The 13,694-nt window shown below is 46.8% G+C and overlaps 1 protein-coding gene across 2 annotated transcripts in view; it reads left to right on the forward strand.

Annotated features, from left to right (window-relative positions):
• SMC6 (structural maintenance of chromosomes 6) overlaps window positions 1-13,694 on the forward strand; it is a 2,412,589-nt gene that overhangs the window by 465,955 nt on the left and 1,932,940 nt on the right. The window lies entirely within an intron of this gene.

A 13,694-nucleotide genomic window follows, 5' to 3' on the forward strand; every position in this document is an offset into this window, starting at 1 on the left:
TTTATAAGGGACATTTTGACATTTTAGTCCATCGTTTTTGTTCTCGACTATCGTTGTTTGGCATGCTATATAGAGTAACATTTCATATACAAATGTCGCCGTGTTGGGGTAATGCTTGTGTGTGAAACATTATGATTATAGTACTCATACATACACAGATCGTACATACATTGAGTTTGTATATTAATTTCAGTGATTATGAAAGTTAATATACATGATGATTATTGGGCACAAGGAAATTACCCTTATTTATCATAAAGAAATTACACCAAATAGAAAAGTAAAACACATTAGATAATACGTTGTTGCTTACATATTGTTTAAGTATATATCAAATAAAGTGCTTTCCGTTATTGTTGACACATTGCTAAAAGATCACTAGGTAAGTTGTGCATTTACAGGTAAAATCCCCAGTATGTAATTTATAACTAAGGTGCATTGTACAAATACCATTTAGATCTATTGGTGTGTAAACACACTGCGTACCATTGCTATGTTGTTGCCTCATGGTATGCAGCACAAATGACCATTTCTCATAGGTTTATGAACATTTTCTTTGTTAATAGGAAATGTAGGCAGTGTAGCACCCTTGCGGGCGCCCATGTCCATACAAGTAGATGTAGGCCGTATAATACCCTCGCAGATGCCTATATTTTTATTTGTGCATGGGGACTGGCAGTAAACCAGTGTGGGCGCCAGACCCTTATATATTGATAAACACAATTGCACAAAAAACCCAACATTGCAATCTGCTATGCTGTGCTGAATATTTGTGGTGTTCTATGCTGAAAGTAAAATGTTTTTTGCTTAGTCTTGTGAACAAAGTAACATATAAAAAATGTTATAATATTGTTATAAAAATTGACAATTTATTTGTAGCAGATATATAAAATGTTCTGCTACATGTCTCTGGCAGTGAACCCTTGCGGGCGCCAGTACCTTATTTGTCATCTTAAAATGCAATGTGCTATGTGCTATACAGGCAAATTTGGCTAAAATTGAGCAAAAAATTAATTTATATTAATCCAGCCACAAACTCTAATCTAATCTTTACGCAAATGCCTGTTGCAGTTCTAAAGTGCAATGTGCTTTGTAAACTGTTCACAAGTTTATCTTAGATGTAAAATACTGATTTTAAAGTGCAATGTGCTTGATTAAACCTTGCCCAAGTGGGCTGAATTTATGAAGTGAGAGATGCAGTGATCCTACCACTCTTAAGTTGTACAATCTTTCTCATTTGAAGTTATTATTTGACAGATATATATTGAACCTTATTTATATAAATAACCTATCACATAACATAGTGTGTGGACATTCCTTTGTGGGGGTTTGGGGACTACACTGTACTTAAGAACCAGCCTGCATCACATCCTGAAAGCTTAAGCCTTGGTTGCTCGTCCATTGCCACCACAATAGGTCCGCCAGCGCATCTTGTTCAAAACACTCGCAATCACGCATAAACCCATCCACCACACCACCTTATCTATCACATCCCACAGAGTCATCCTGCCTCCAGCTGCAAGACCCATCACAACAGCATATGCTAACTTAGTCCCGGTCCCAAGAATTAAACGTTCAAGAGCTGTGGGCGCTATCTTCCCATTTATTGCCTCGAGACACTGAAACTCATTGCCTCACTCCATCAGAAGTGAACCCTCTCATCTCGCCTTCCGCAAGGCCATCAAAACCAGACTGTTTGTCTAAAACCGTACACACAACTGATAGGCCTCACTATCTTTGCAACTCGGTTTCCCCAAACCTAATAAACTGTATAACTCCTATGTCTCGTCCCCTTTCCTCCAAACTTATGGGACATTCCTCCGTCCTGTGGGACGGGACCGGAGTACCTTGTAAAAAAAACTCCCATTTTTCAAAAATGTGTCCTCTTTTTACACAGCGTACTGCACGTGGCCGTAACCCTGCCCTCCTTAGCTCCGCCCAGCGCATTGCCCATCAGTCCTTTTCTCCGCACGTTCGGGACTGGACGCACTTGTATCTTCGGAAGATTTTTTCCTTACATTGTCCTTCTCTCCTGCTCCGGTTTAGCGGTCGCGTAGTAGTAAGTCTATGCTGTTTAGGTTAGATTTTCCTAATTGTTCTTCCTGCGAACGACATTTCTCTAGGGCGGATCCCCATCCTCTTTGTTTAGAGTGTTTGGGTCCAAATCACCGGTGGGACTCGTGCTTCTACTGCTATTCCCTTTCGGTCCGGGCTCTTCAACTTCCAGGGTGTTCCTCCTCCGCCTTTTCAGAGTTTCATCGACGAGAAGAAGAGACACCCGGTAAGTTCTTTAGTTTTTTGGGCACCCTGATCGGGGGACTCTTTCCCGGGGTCTTCCCGATCTGGGAGGGGCTTTAAAAGCTCTGTCAACGGGGGCCTCCCTGAGGTGCTTTCTAGGCCTAAGAAAAGTACCAGAGTTTTCTCCGAAGGGGGCCTACTCACACCGGATTACAATCAGAGGCCCCTTCTGTGGGGGCCATTCAACGGCCCAGTTCTACAGAGGCGTTGGGTATCGGAGCTTACTTCAAGGTCTCCTTGTCTGGAGCTTCCCATACAGACACCGGGGCACGCCCTGAGGCCTCTATTGAGGTTTTCTGTACCGAACCAAGGTTCGAGGCCCCTCGTGAGGAGCTGTTGCAGAACTCTGGTCCGAGGTTCCTCGATCGGAGGATAAGGTGACCGACACAACTAAGAGACCTGTTACGGTCTTGTCGGTGAGGTGGGTTCCTCATCGGTCCCGCTCTAGTGGGGATACCGGTTCTGTTGAGTGGGCACAGAGTGTGGTCATTGACCGTAATTCCTCTGTTAACGGCGTTGCCAAGGTTCCTCTTTCAGAGGCTAATTTGGCTATTAGTATGTCTCAGAAACATCCTAGGCCACACAGTACCGGCTCTGCCGAGTTCCTTGTGTCAAGGCTAAAGTCAAGACCCCTGACCTGTCTGTGGAGACCCCTACCTCACTCACACATTTGATGCAGTTCTCCTCCGGCGTTGACAAAATGGCACCCGTTCCTGCGCGATCTGCGACAGACATTTTGGACTCTTCCCTTACACCTACGCCATCGGCGTTGTGTGCCTGGAGCATCTTTTCGAGTGAGCAGCGTTTTCATGGTCCACCGTTTCGCCCAGTTTGACTGGAACGCTCGGATGCCATTACAGCACTCGGTCTTGCTCCCTGCGGCGTCTGCTCAGTTGATGTATGTCAATTTGGCTGGTGAGGTCCCCTCTTGGCAACCCCCTCGTTTGCGGCCCTGGAGCTATTCCGCTCATGAGAGGCTTCCTTCTGCGCCACAGTGTCTAAGCCTTCGGAGGAAGATGCCTTCTTCGGAAAATTTCAGAAGCTAATGCATTCTGACCCCATGAAGGAATGTTTCAGAGGTCTTTTTAAGGAAATCTGCCCTCCGGGCCCCGGTTCCATTACATCGGTTCCCGTCACAGCACCAGTTGTTCCGGCGGTTGGCCCACCTATGTCAAGACCTTAACCCCAGACCATGGGACTCGGGCACCGTGGCCCCCGCCACAGTACTTTAACAAGGCCAGAAAGGCCCACTTCAGCCCGTTGCGGGTGCCTTGGACGCAATCCTGGCACCGTTGGCATCGGGCTCACTTGACAAGTATGGGTTCCAATAGACAATGGGTGAACATGGCTGCCCCCACATGGATCATCGGGGAACTGCAACAAGCAGTCTAGCATCAGGGTGGGGTCCGCCCCAAAGGCACCTGGGATACCTGCCGGGTATTTAAACCACGCCTGACCTGAGGCACGCGCTTCATGTTATTCTGCTCTTGCAGCGTGACGTTCACTGGGTCCTGCTCTGCATCCGGGCCTACTTGGGTAAGAGGTTTAACAGAACACCGCCAGCCTTACCTGTTCAGCTCCAGCACCTCCATCCAGTCGTAGCCTTCGGAACCTTCTCCATCGTTCTTCTGCTGCATCCCTAGGAGAAATAGAGGCAAGAATTAGAAGCTACTTACCCCGCTCTCTTAGACGGCCTCTGGCATTCCGACCATCATCCTCAGCGTTTGGTCCCAATATATCGCCACTTCCAGGAATCCTCCGCGACCTGTAAAGAAAAACAGCACAGGTCAGTCGACTTGGAAGGACGCTTTTAGCGCCGCATCAAGCTCATCCTTAACTTCTCGAACTCAGTCGTCAGCCTTGGCTCGCTCCATCAGCCCCTGCAAGACAAGAGAAGAAGGTTGTTAGAGCATTCATCAATACAGACACTACTCCAAAAAAAAAACACTAAAAATACTTAACTGAAAAGGAGTTGCAGCCGGTCTGGACTCCAGGCTATCGCCAGTGAAGTAACTCGGCGGATCAAGCCAACAACGACACACCCCTGCCCAGCACGGCAGGACGGAGAGCACATTCCTAAATCAAGGTGAGAGAAGTCCCAAGGGGAAAATGCAAGGGGAACGCAGGGAGGTGGGTCTCTCGAGGGAAGAAGTCGCTAAAATCCACCTCCTGTCTTCTAGAACTGTTTCCTGGCAGAACGAACCCCGGGGAAGGTGCAGTGTATCCAGAAGCGTCCAAGACCAGTCGAGAGGCTCCCCTGTGGATGCAAGGTGAGCGTTACACCTCTACCAGTTGGCCCACCTCCAGCTCTTCCGCCTTCGCCGCCCTTGTCTCCATTTGACAAGTCTTCGGCGGAGCCAGACGTGACGCAGGTGATCCGGACGCTTTGGATGACCCGCAAGGGATCAGGATTGCGATGACCAGCCCTGTTCTGTTAGGGCGTTCCATGACCGGGTACTAGACATGACTCTTCTGGATGTTCCAGTACCCGAGTCACCCCTCCGCAAGAAGGGGTGCTTTCGGGGGCGTTCACCTTGTCTCCGCAGAAGCGCACCGGCTTGTTCTTTCAGAAGGACGTTTTGGGCGAGGTCCGCAAAGTCTGGGATAAGCCACACTCTAGACTGCATGTTAACAAAAAGATGGACGCTCGTTATAAGCTTCATACTTCGGAGGAGGTAGCCTTAGCGTCTTGCCCGCTTCCTTCCTCCACAGAGGTGGTGGCCGCTACGCTTCAATCCAGACCGGCTTCAGCGTCCTCTGCAGTGGCGGCTCAGGTTCTGGCCAAAGAGGACAAGCTGCTTGACTCTTTGGGAAGGAAGATATTTGCTATTTCGGCTCTGCAGTTGCGCCAGACGAAAGCAGAGCACATTTTATCAGGGGCAAATATGAAAATGTGGAAATGTCTGTTGGAATTTGAGGAGTTAATTCCTGCGGACAGGCTGGATGATTTTAAGGCTCGCTTGTCAGATGCCGGAGTCCTGGCGCAGGATTTGCCTGAGGCTGCAGCACACAATGTCGACAACTCGGCTCGGGGCCTCATGCTTGGTGCGGACACGTCTCGTCAGGCTTGGCTTCATGCCACAAAGTTTTTCAAAGTGGTGCAGGATAAAGTTCTGACCTGCCCTTTGACGGCACATAACTGTTCCATTCGTCAACGGAAGTAGAGCTGACGAAAACAAAGGACAGCACTAAGACGGCCAAGTCTTTGTCCGTTCAGGTAAAGCTGCATTTTAGGGCTCAGAGAACGCCTTCGCAGCCTTGGTCTTCCTCTGGTTTTCGGGGGTTTCTAGATCGGAAAACAGAGTCGATCCTCCAGCTAGAAATTCCCGTCGGCAGCGAGGCCGTTTTTTCTCTCGGTCCTTGGCCTCAGGATCTGGGGGTCCCACCTCTGAGAAACCCGCTAAATGAGGGGTTTTGGCACGAGACCCCAGTGGGAGTGAGCATTGCGTCTCACTGGGAGGCGTGGCAGACCATCACCAAGGACCGGTGGGTCTAGTCAGTAGCTCGGGCGGGCTTCCGCTTGCCCCTTCCCCCCCTACCCCACCCTTCAATCCTCCTTTCCAGCAGTTGGGGACACCCTCCCTCAGAGCCTAACTCCAGAAGCTTCTGGATCTCAAGGCAGTGGAACCTGTTACCCTAGGGGAGCGAGGGGAGGGCTACTACTCCCATCTGTTCACGGTGCCCAAACCCAACCAGGCTGGCCTCCGCACCATCCTACCTTTCCCAGTTCAACCTTTCTCTTCCCCCAAGAGAAATTAAAGATGATCACCCCTAGCCAGATAAAGTCCTCTGTTCAGAAGGGCGACTGGCTCAGCGTGATGGACCTTCCTGATGCTTATACGGACATTCTGATTTGGAGCCCGCATTGGAAATGCCTACGGTTTTCCATGGAGGAGGAGCATTTCCAGTGTTGTGTGCTCCCTTTTGGTCTCAGCTCGGCACTGCGTGTCTTTACGAAGATGTCGGTCATCGCTGCTTATCTTCGGCTTCATGGTATCCATGTGTATCCGTATTTGGACGACTGGCTGTTGCGCAGTCCCTGTCCACTGAAGGCCTCAAGCAACCTTCAGTCTCTCCTCCAGCTCCTGTTCCACCTTGGGCTGTCGGTGAACTGGTGGAAATCCTCCATGACGGTCTCTCAGGACTCAATTTTTCTGGGTTTTCGTTGGAACACGATCGGTTGCAAGGTATACCTGACTGGGGACAGAATGGCGGATCTGTTCGCCACGTGTCAAGTGTTTATGCAGTCGGAGAGCATGTCGGCCTGGTGGTTTCAGAGGCTCCTGGGCCTCATGTCTTCCTGCATGCTTGCTCTTCCTCTTCTCAAGATGAGGCGGACGCAGATTGCTTTTCGGAGCTCATGGCTTCAGGCAGTGGATACAGATTCCAAAATGATACTGAGGACGGACCTCTTGTGGTGGTCGTCTCTCGGCAATCTGTCGGTGGGCGCTCCCTTCCAGGACCCTTGCCTGCTATTGACTCACAACAGACTCCTCCCTTCTCGGTTGGGGGGCAACGCTGTATCATCTTCAAGTTTCAGATCTCTGGTCGCCACAGGACAGACGGCTTCATATAAATGATCTGGAGCTTCTGGCTATATTCCTGGCACTGAAAGCGTTCAAACCAGGCATTGTGAACAAGGTGGTCTGTGTCCGCACTGAATATGCAGTGTCCATGTTCTATATGAACAAGCAGGGGGGTACCAGGTCTCCTCCTCTTGTGGATCTTGCCATTCAGATCTGGGAATGGGCCATTCAGCATGGTATTTGGCTGGTAGCGGTTCACATCCCGGCCAGCTGAATGTCACTGTGGATGCCCTCAGCCGACGAGTAATTGTCAGCTATGGGTGGGACACAGAGATCCTCTCAGACATTTTTCGCTGTTCGGGCACTCCAGAAGTGGACCTCTTTGCGACATCTATAAACAAGAAGCTTCCCCTGTATGCCTCCAGGAACGTCTTCTGAGCCTCCTCACTCAGGGATGCTCTCGAAATCTCATGGCACAATATGAAGGCCTATGCTTTTCCGCCTCTTCCTCTGATCCATCGGGTGCTTTGCATGCTGAGGAACACAGTGAATTGCTGCCTGCTGTTCATAGCCCCTTGGTGGCCAGCCAGGTTTTGGTTTTCGGAGCTACAGCATCTATTAGTGTGCCCGCCGCTCAAGCTCCCACTGGTTCCCGACCTGCTTCACCAGAGCGATCAACAACTGTGGCACCCCACCCCACAATCGTTCAGCTTGGCGGATTGGTGCCTGAGTTCAGATCTTTAGAGCGCTTCACCTTGTCTGCGGATAACATGTTCATTATTCAAACGGCCAGGAAGCCTTCAACAAGATCTCAGTATAAAAGTAAATGGCTACGCTTCTGTCACTGGTGATTGGCTAGGCAGCTAGACCCCAGGGTGGCTACTATCGACACAGGATTGAGTACGGAAGGTAAAATCAGTGCGCAGATCCCAAAGTTCTTACTGTGGAATCCATGAAACGAAATTCAAAATAGGCTTCAAATCCAATTTATTGTTCACTAAACAGCCGACACGTGTTTCGACCTTTCAGGTTGTTCTCAAGGCTGTGAATTAGTCCACAAAAATAAAATAATCATGTATAAAGATAATCAAACCATAAATATTAAATTCAGACATGGTAACACAAATAGTAAAAGAAAATCACATACCAGTGTTTCAATGTATGGATGTAGCCAATGAAAACAAAAGAATGCCCCCAAGGTAAAACAAGAGAAATAAAAATTAGGGTATGCTAATTTAGCGTGAGGAAAAACATATTTCATTTTAGTAAACAATATGTATGTGGGAAGCTGCAACATACCGTGATTCCAATGAAATAATGGACAGGGTAGTGTGTTGAGCAACACAATTGCTACCTAAAGGAATGATAAAGTAACCATTTAGAAAGAAATCTCTGATGTCGGTAGAATAATAATGAGAAAATGTCCAGTTTAAGCAAAGATGCTTTTATTAAAAAGTGGTAAAGGTAACTTACCCTCCAATGGGTATATATCTCAGTACAAAAACGATGCGTCTACAAGGTAAACAGATTACAGATAAAATCTCTGCTAAGCGTATAAATGCTATGTGTGGCGGCCCAATAACCAAAGAAAAATAAACTGTATCTGGTGCCGGTAGCTCAATGTTGTAACGGGGTCAAATCCCCATCTCCAAATCAATATATTAAATGTATTAACACAGGCGCCGTGCAGCAAGCTCAGTGTAAAATGGCAATACGAAGTGAAAATGAGGCTGAGCGTGTGACGTCACGTGCACGTTTTGCGAGTGACGTCACGCGCGCACGCACCGCAGTAACGTCATTCGGCGTCATTTGGTGCGGCTCGAATCAGTCGTCCGCAGCAAAATCTAGTGAAATGCTAGCTTGAGTATGGGAAACTGTTGTCCACATCATGCGGCTCATTGTACTGGTGGTATGTTGCTATGACAGGAATGTATGAGTGGATAAACCTTAAGAGTGAAAACACAATACTCGCATCAAATAGCTCATCTATGTGTTGGCAAATAAAAATATTAGCATAAGTATGGGAAACTATTATTGGCATCATGCGGCTTATTGTACTGATGGTATATTATTAAATCAGAAATGCATAAATGAGCAATCAATAGTAGTGAAGGTAAATGAAGGCGTTCTGCAAGATGAATGTGCAAGTTCCCACAACATACTGAATCTGTGTCCACAGAGACAGTATTCAGAATTGATTACCCCCAGGGTAAGCAGGGATTGCTACAGCATTTTTTTTTAAAACAGAGTATCACAGTTCAATCACATGCATTATAAATGGCTATATAGCCAAGTATACATATATGTATTAAAGCAATGACAGGGTGACAAAGTTCTGAAAGACAATGTAGATTATAAATTGCCCAAAATTGCTGATATTGGAAGTCAAAGGTAAAACATCCATTGGCAAGGCAAACAAAATATAAAGAAGTCATTATAAAAAAACATGCATTTCATGGTCTGAATTCAATCCAAGTGAAGTACATCTAAAATGGCAAATGAGTTTACATTCTAGTCTCCTTAGTTTCACACAAAGGTCACCACCACGTTTTCCAGTGGATGCCCTGGCCAGACCCAAAAACCGTATGTCTGATTTATTAGCTAACTGATGTTCTCTTTGCCAATGTAAGGCTAAAGGCAGGTTGGCACCGGTTTTATTAAGACTTGACAGAAGAGATTTCTTTCTAAATGGTTACTTTATCATTACTTTAGGTAGCAATTGTGTTGCTCAACACACTACCCTGTCCATTATTTCATTGGAATCACGGTATGTTGCAGCTTCCCACATACATATTGTTTACTAAAATGAAATATGTTTTTCCTCACGCTAAATTAGCATACCCTAATTTTTATTTCTCTTTTGTTTTACCTTGGGGCATTCTTTTGTTTTCATTGGCTACATCCATATATTGAAACACTGGTATGTGATTTTCTTTTGCTATTTGTGTTACCATGTCTGAATTTAAGATTTATGGTTTGATTATCTTTATACATGATTATTTTATTTTTGTGGACTAATTCACAGCTTTGAGAACGACCTGAAAGGTCGAAACACGTGTTGGCTGTTTAGTGAACAATAAATTGGATTTGAAGCCTATTTTGCATTTCGTTTCATGGATTCCACAATAGGAACTTTGTGATCTGCGCACTGATTTTACCTTCCGTACTCAATCCCAGGTTTACCTGTACTGGTGTTTACTAGGGGACATCAGTGGAAGAATATCTGAGCAGCAGGCCATCTCACTTGCTTTAATTTTGGTATTAACCAGCGCACTGGCTACTTACGACCCCCAGTCTTGTCTTATTTCTACTATCGACACAGTCCTGTCTTTTGTCTCACATCTGGCAGAGGGTTTATAGTGAATTTTTTCAACAGTCACTATTTCGACATACTAATATGTCGAACCAAAATTGCTGAAATGTTTTTTTTTCTAATGCCTTTTTTAAAAAAAAACATTTTTTGGGGGATCCCCCCGAACCTCGTTTTTTTTTTTTTTTTGGTTTTAAAAACATCTTTTTTTTTTCTAACTAAACACAACTAAACCCTATAAAATTAAAAACAATACATTCGAGAAAAAAAAATTCGGCACTTTTGGTTCGACATTTTGGTATGTGGAAAAAAATGTTTCGACATATTAACTGGATACCCTGGCAGAGTCTGGCATCCATGTCTTGTCCTGCAGGACATATTTATCGGCTGTTGCCGCTTATTTGTCCACTGACCAGTGTTCCTTTTCACAGTCTAATCCAGTCATTAACCCTTTAAGTGCCATGGGTATTTCTCCCCAGTTCCAGGGCCTTTTTTGGTGATTTTTGTATGTGGCCATTCAATGGCTTGTAACCTTTTTGTTACTTGAGATATCTCGGCCAAATTTGGCTCCTTTTTTTCCCACATGTAGGCGGTCGTAACGCCACCCAGGAATCCCAGGTTGCTGTAGGGGGGGTGAGAGAAAATAAGCAAAAAGGGCGAAAGTTTTGGGTTTTTTCAAAAAATGACAATAAAATGATGTACAAAGAAGCCTGTGGTTTTTTTCCTTGTAAGGGCTAGGAACAAATGGTTTGCTGTGCTGAGTTGCCCAATTTCCTGGCTTTCAGGAACAGGTTGAGTGGAAATGGAAAAAAAATATTTTGATGTGGTTATCAACCGTTTTGTGAGAGGTAGGCGATTTTGGCCATTTTTGCCAATTGGACATGCATGGACGGAATGGAAGAAAAGAAAGGCATATATTTCTGAAAAGTAGACAAAATTCCAAGTTTAGGAAGGGGTGATTTGCATAGGTCAGGCAACAACTAGGTAGGGGAAACTGCCATCGAATAGGGGAAAAGCGGGAAAATGACTGAAAAAAAGGTGTGTTGGACATGGTTGGCTTGGTACGGCAATGGCTTCTATGAATTTTGAGAAAAGCAATGCTTCGCTACATTCCCCCGACTCTTGCAGTTAGGAGAGCATACATTTTTTGTAGTGTTTTAAAAAACAAGCAATACCACAAGCCAAACACTGAGCCATGGTACACAGGAGTTGTACGCTCACGGCCTGACCAGACGCACTTAGCATGTGTAAATCGGGAAAACCAATGTGGTGAGGAACGGCAAGCATACATTTTTTGAAAGAGCACAGGTAGACCTTTTCAAGGGTAGGTGACTTGTGCAGGTTACAAAAGTGTATGGTGGCTAAAGCAGCGACTACATGTAGGTCACATATGTGAAATGAAAGGGTTGTGAGACAAAGGGCACCAGCAAATGGGTCAAAACGTTATGAAAACCACATAAACACAACACATGGCCTACCGTCCTGCGTTCCCACAGGTGTCCCGATGAAAACGGTACCTCACATGTGTGGGTGCACCTACCTGGCCGCCAAGGGGAAAGCCTAAAACACAAGTAACCCCAAGTCTGTTTTCAGAGCGAAATATCAGACATTCTGCCGACCGGCACAACATACAGATATGGGCCTCGGGTGTCCAAGCCACCAAGGAAAACAGGGAACCGTGGGAATCCGCAGAGGTATGATTTGCGCACATCGCCCCAGAATTTATTACCCAGACAGGCCTGCAAAGTCCGAAATGTGGGGAAAATGAATGCTTTTTCAGCACATTTCGCTCGGCGCACCCATCGAAACACGCCCCCAACACATGGCCTACCGTCCTGCGTTCCCACAGGTGTCCCGATGAAAACGGTACCTCACATGTGTGGGAGCACCTACCGGGGCCGCAAAAGGAAAAGGGTAACCCACTGCTCACCCCAAGCCTTTTCGCCACTGCCCATTGTGTTCATGTGGGCAACCTACAGATTTGGGCTTGGGCGTTGAAGCCAGCAAGGAAAACGGGGAACCCCATGCATTTTCCAAAAGAGGACACACCTGGGAATCCACAGAGGTCTGCCTTGCGCAAATTGCCCCAGTTTTTATTAGCCACAATCCCTGACAAAGTGTGATATTTGGTGGGGAAAAAACACAATGTTCACTTTGTCTGGTGTTCTGGGTAATAAATTCTGGGCCGCTTCACGCAAGTCAGACCTCTGCGCATTCCCACGGGTGTCCTCTTTTGGGAAATGCATGGGGTTCCCGTTTTTCCTTGCTGGCTTCGACACCCTAGGGCCAAATCTGTAGGTTGTCCACATGAACAAATTGTGCTGTGGCGAAAGTCTTGGGGTTACTAGCGGGTTACCTGTTTCCTTTTGCGCCCCCGGTAGGTGCACCCACACATGTGAGGTACCATTTTCGTCGGGACACCTGTGGGAATGCGAGACGGTATGACATCTGTTGGTGGCGACGTGTTTCGGTGAGTGCACACAGGGAAATGTCTCTAAAATTGGCTGGAAAAGCAGACAATTCTCAGATATTTCCCTCTGGCCACTCACCGAAACACACCGCCAACAACACGTGGCCTACCTTCCCGTGTCCCCACACGTGTCCCAATGAGAGACAGACCTCTTGTGTGCAGGTGTCGTACCTGAGTGACAATGGGTACAACTTTTGTATAGTAACTTCTCTGTAGTGCGCTTAGGAAACAGTAAAGTACTGGTAGTGAGCCATTGCACATGCACCTTTCCTCACACTTCCCATACATACCAGTCACAATACAGTTAGACTTGCAAGGTGGGATTTAGCACAAGGAGAAACCACCTTGTGTAGCACAAGAATGTTTGTCCTTGTGAGCAGTGATGCCACGACAAGGCACCCACCGGATCACCGGCCATTTGTTTCTCCAGCATGGGGTCTGGCATGGATTCACATGCTCATGAATATTCCCCGTCGTCAGGCCGGGAATCCTCGGTATAGAAAAAATCAGTATCAGTTTAGTTTCTGATCTGTCTTTCTCAGTAGTAACCAATCACTGGTCTCTGGGTCATACTGCCCCCAGCCAATGACTGCCCTCTCCTTAAACCCTGCCCCTGGCAGCCATCCTCAGATTTTTACCGCACGTTCAAGTGTTGGGAGTCCTCGTGCTGTAGCTCTCGAGCTTTTGCTGCGTTTTCGTGCTTTTTTCAGGAGATTTTCTCATTTTTTCGGTTAAATAGAGCCTCAAGCTCCACCGTTTCTACATCCGATCAACGGGGATCCGTTTCGGAGTTTCTACGCCCCTCAAAGGTGAAGATTTCGTCGAGTTACACTTTTGGAGGATTCCAGAAGTTCCAAGGCCTACCCGGACATGGCCCAGGAGAAAGGGAGCTAGACGCCCGAGAAGCTGTTCAGGACCTGCCCTGGATGCCAGCTTCAGAAGGTTTTCAAGGAAGACGAGCATTCGTTATGCCTCTACTGTCTCCATGAGGACAAGACGCACAAGCAAAAGGACTGCGCGTTTTGTGGGAACATGTCGGAGCGGACCATGAAGGATCGCCACCTCCGTCTCGCCAACTGGCTGGAAGGTA

Source organism: Ambystoma mexicanum, chromosome 4p (genome assembly GCF_040938575.1).
Source record: "Ambystoma mexicanum isolate Mex_15411 chromosome 4p, UKY_AmexF1_1, whole genome shotgun sequence".
In the NCBI taxonomy this organism is placed as follows: domain Eukaryota; kingdom Metazoa; phylum Chordata; class Amphibia; order Caudata; family Ambystomatidae; genus Ambystoma; species Ambystoma mexicanum.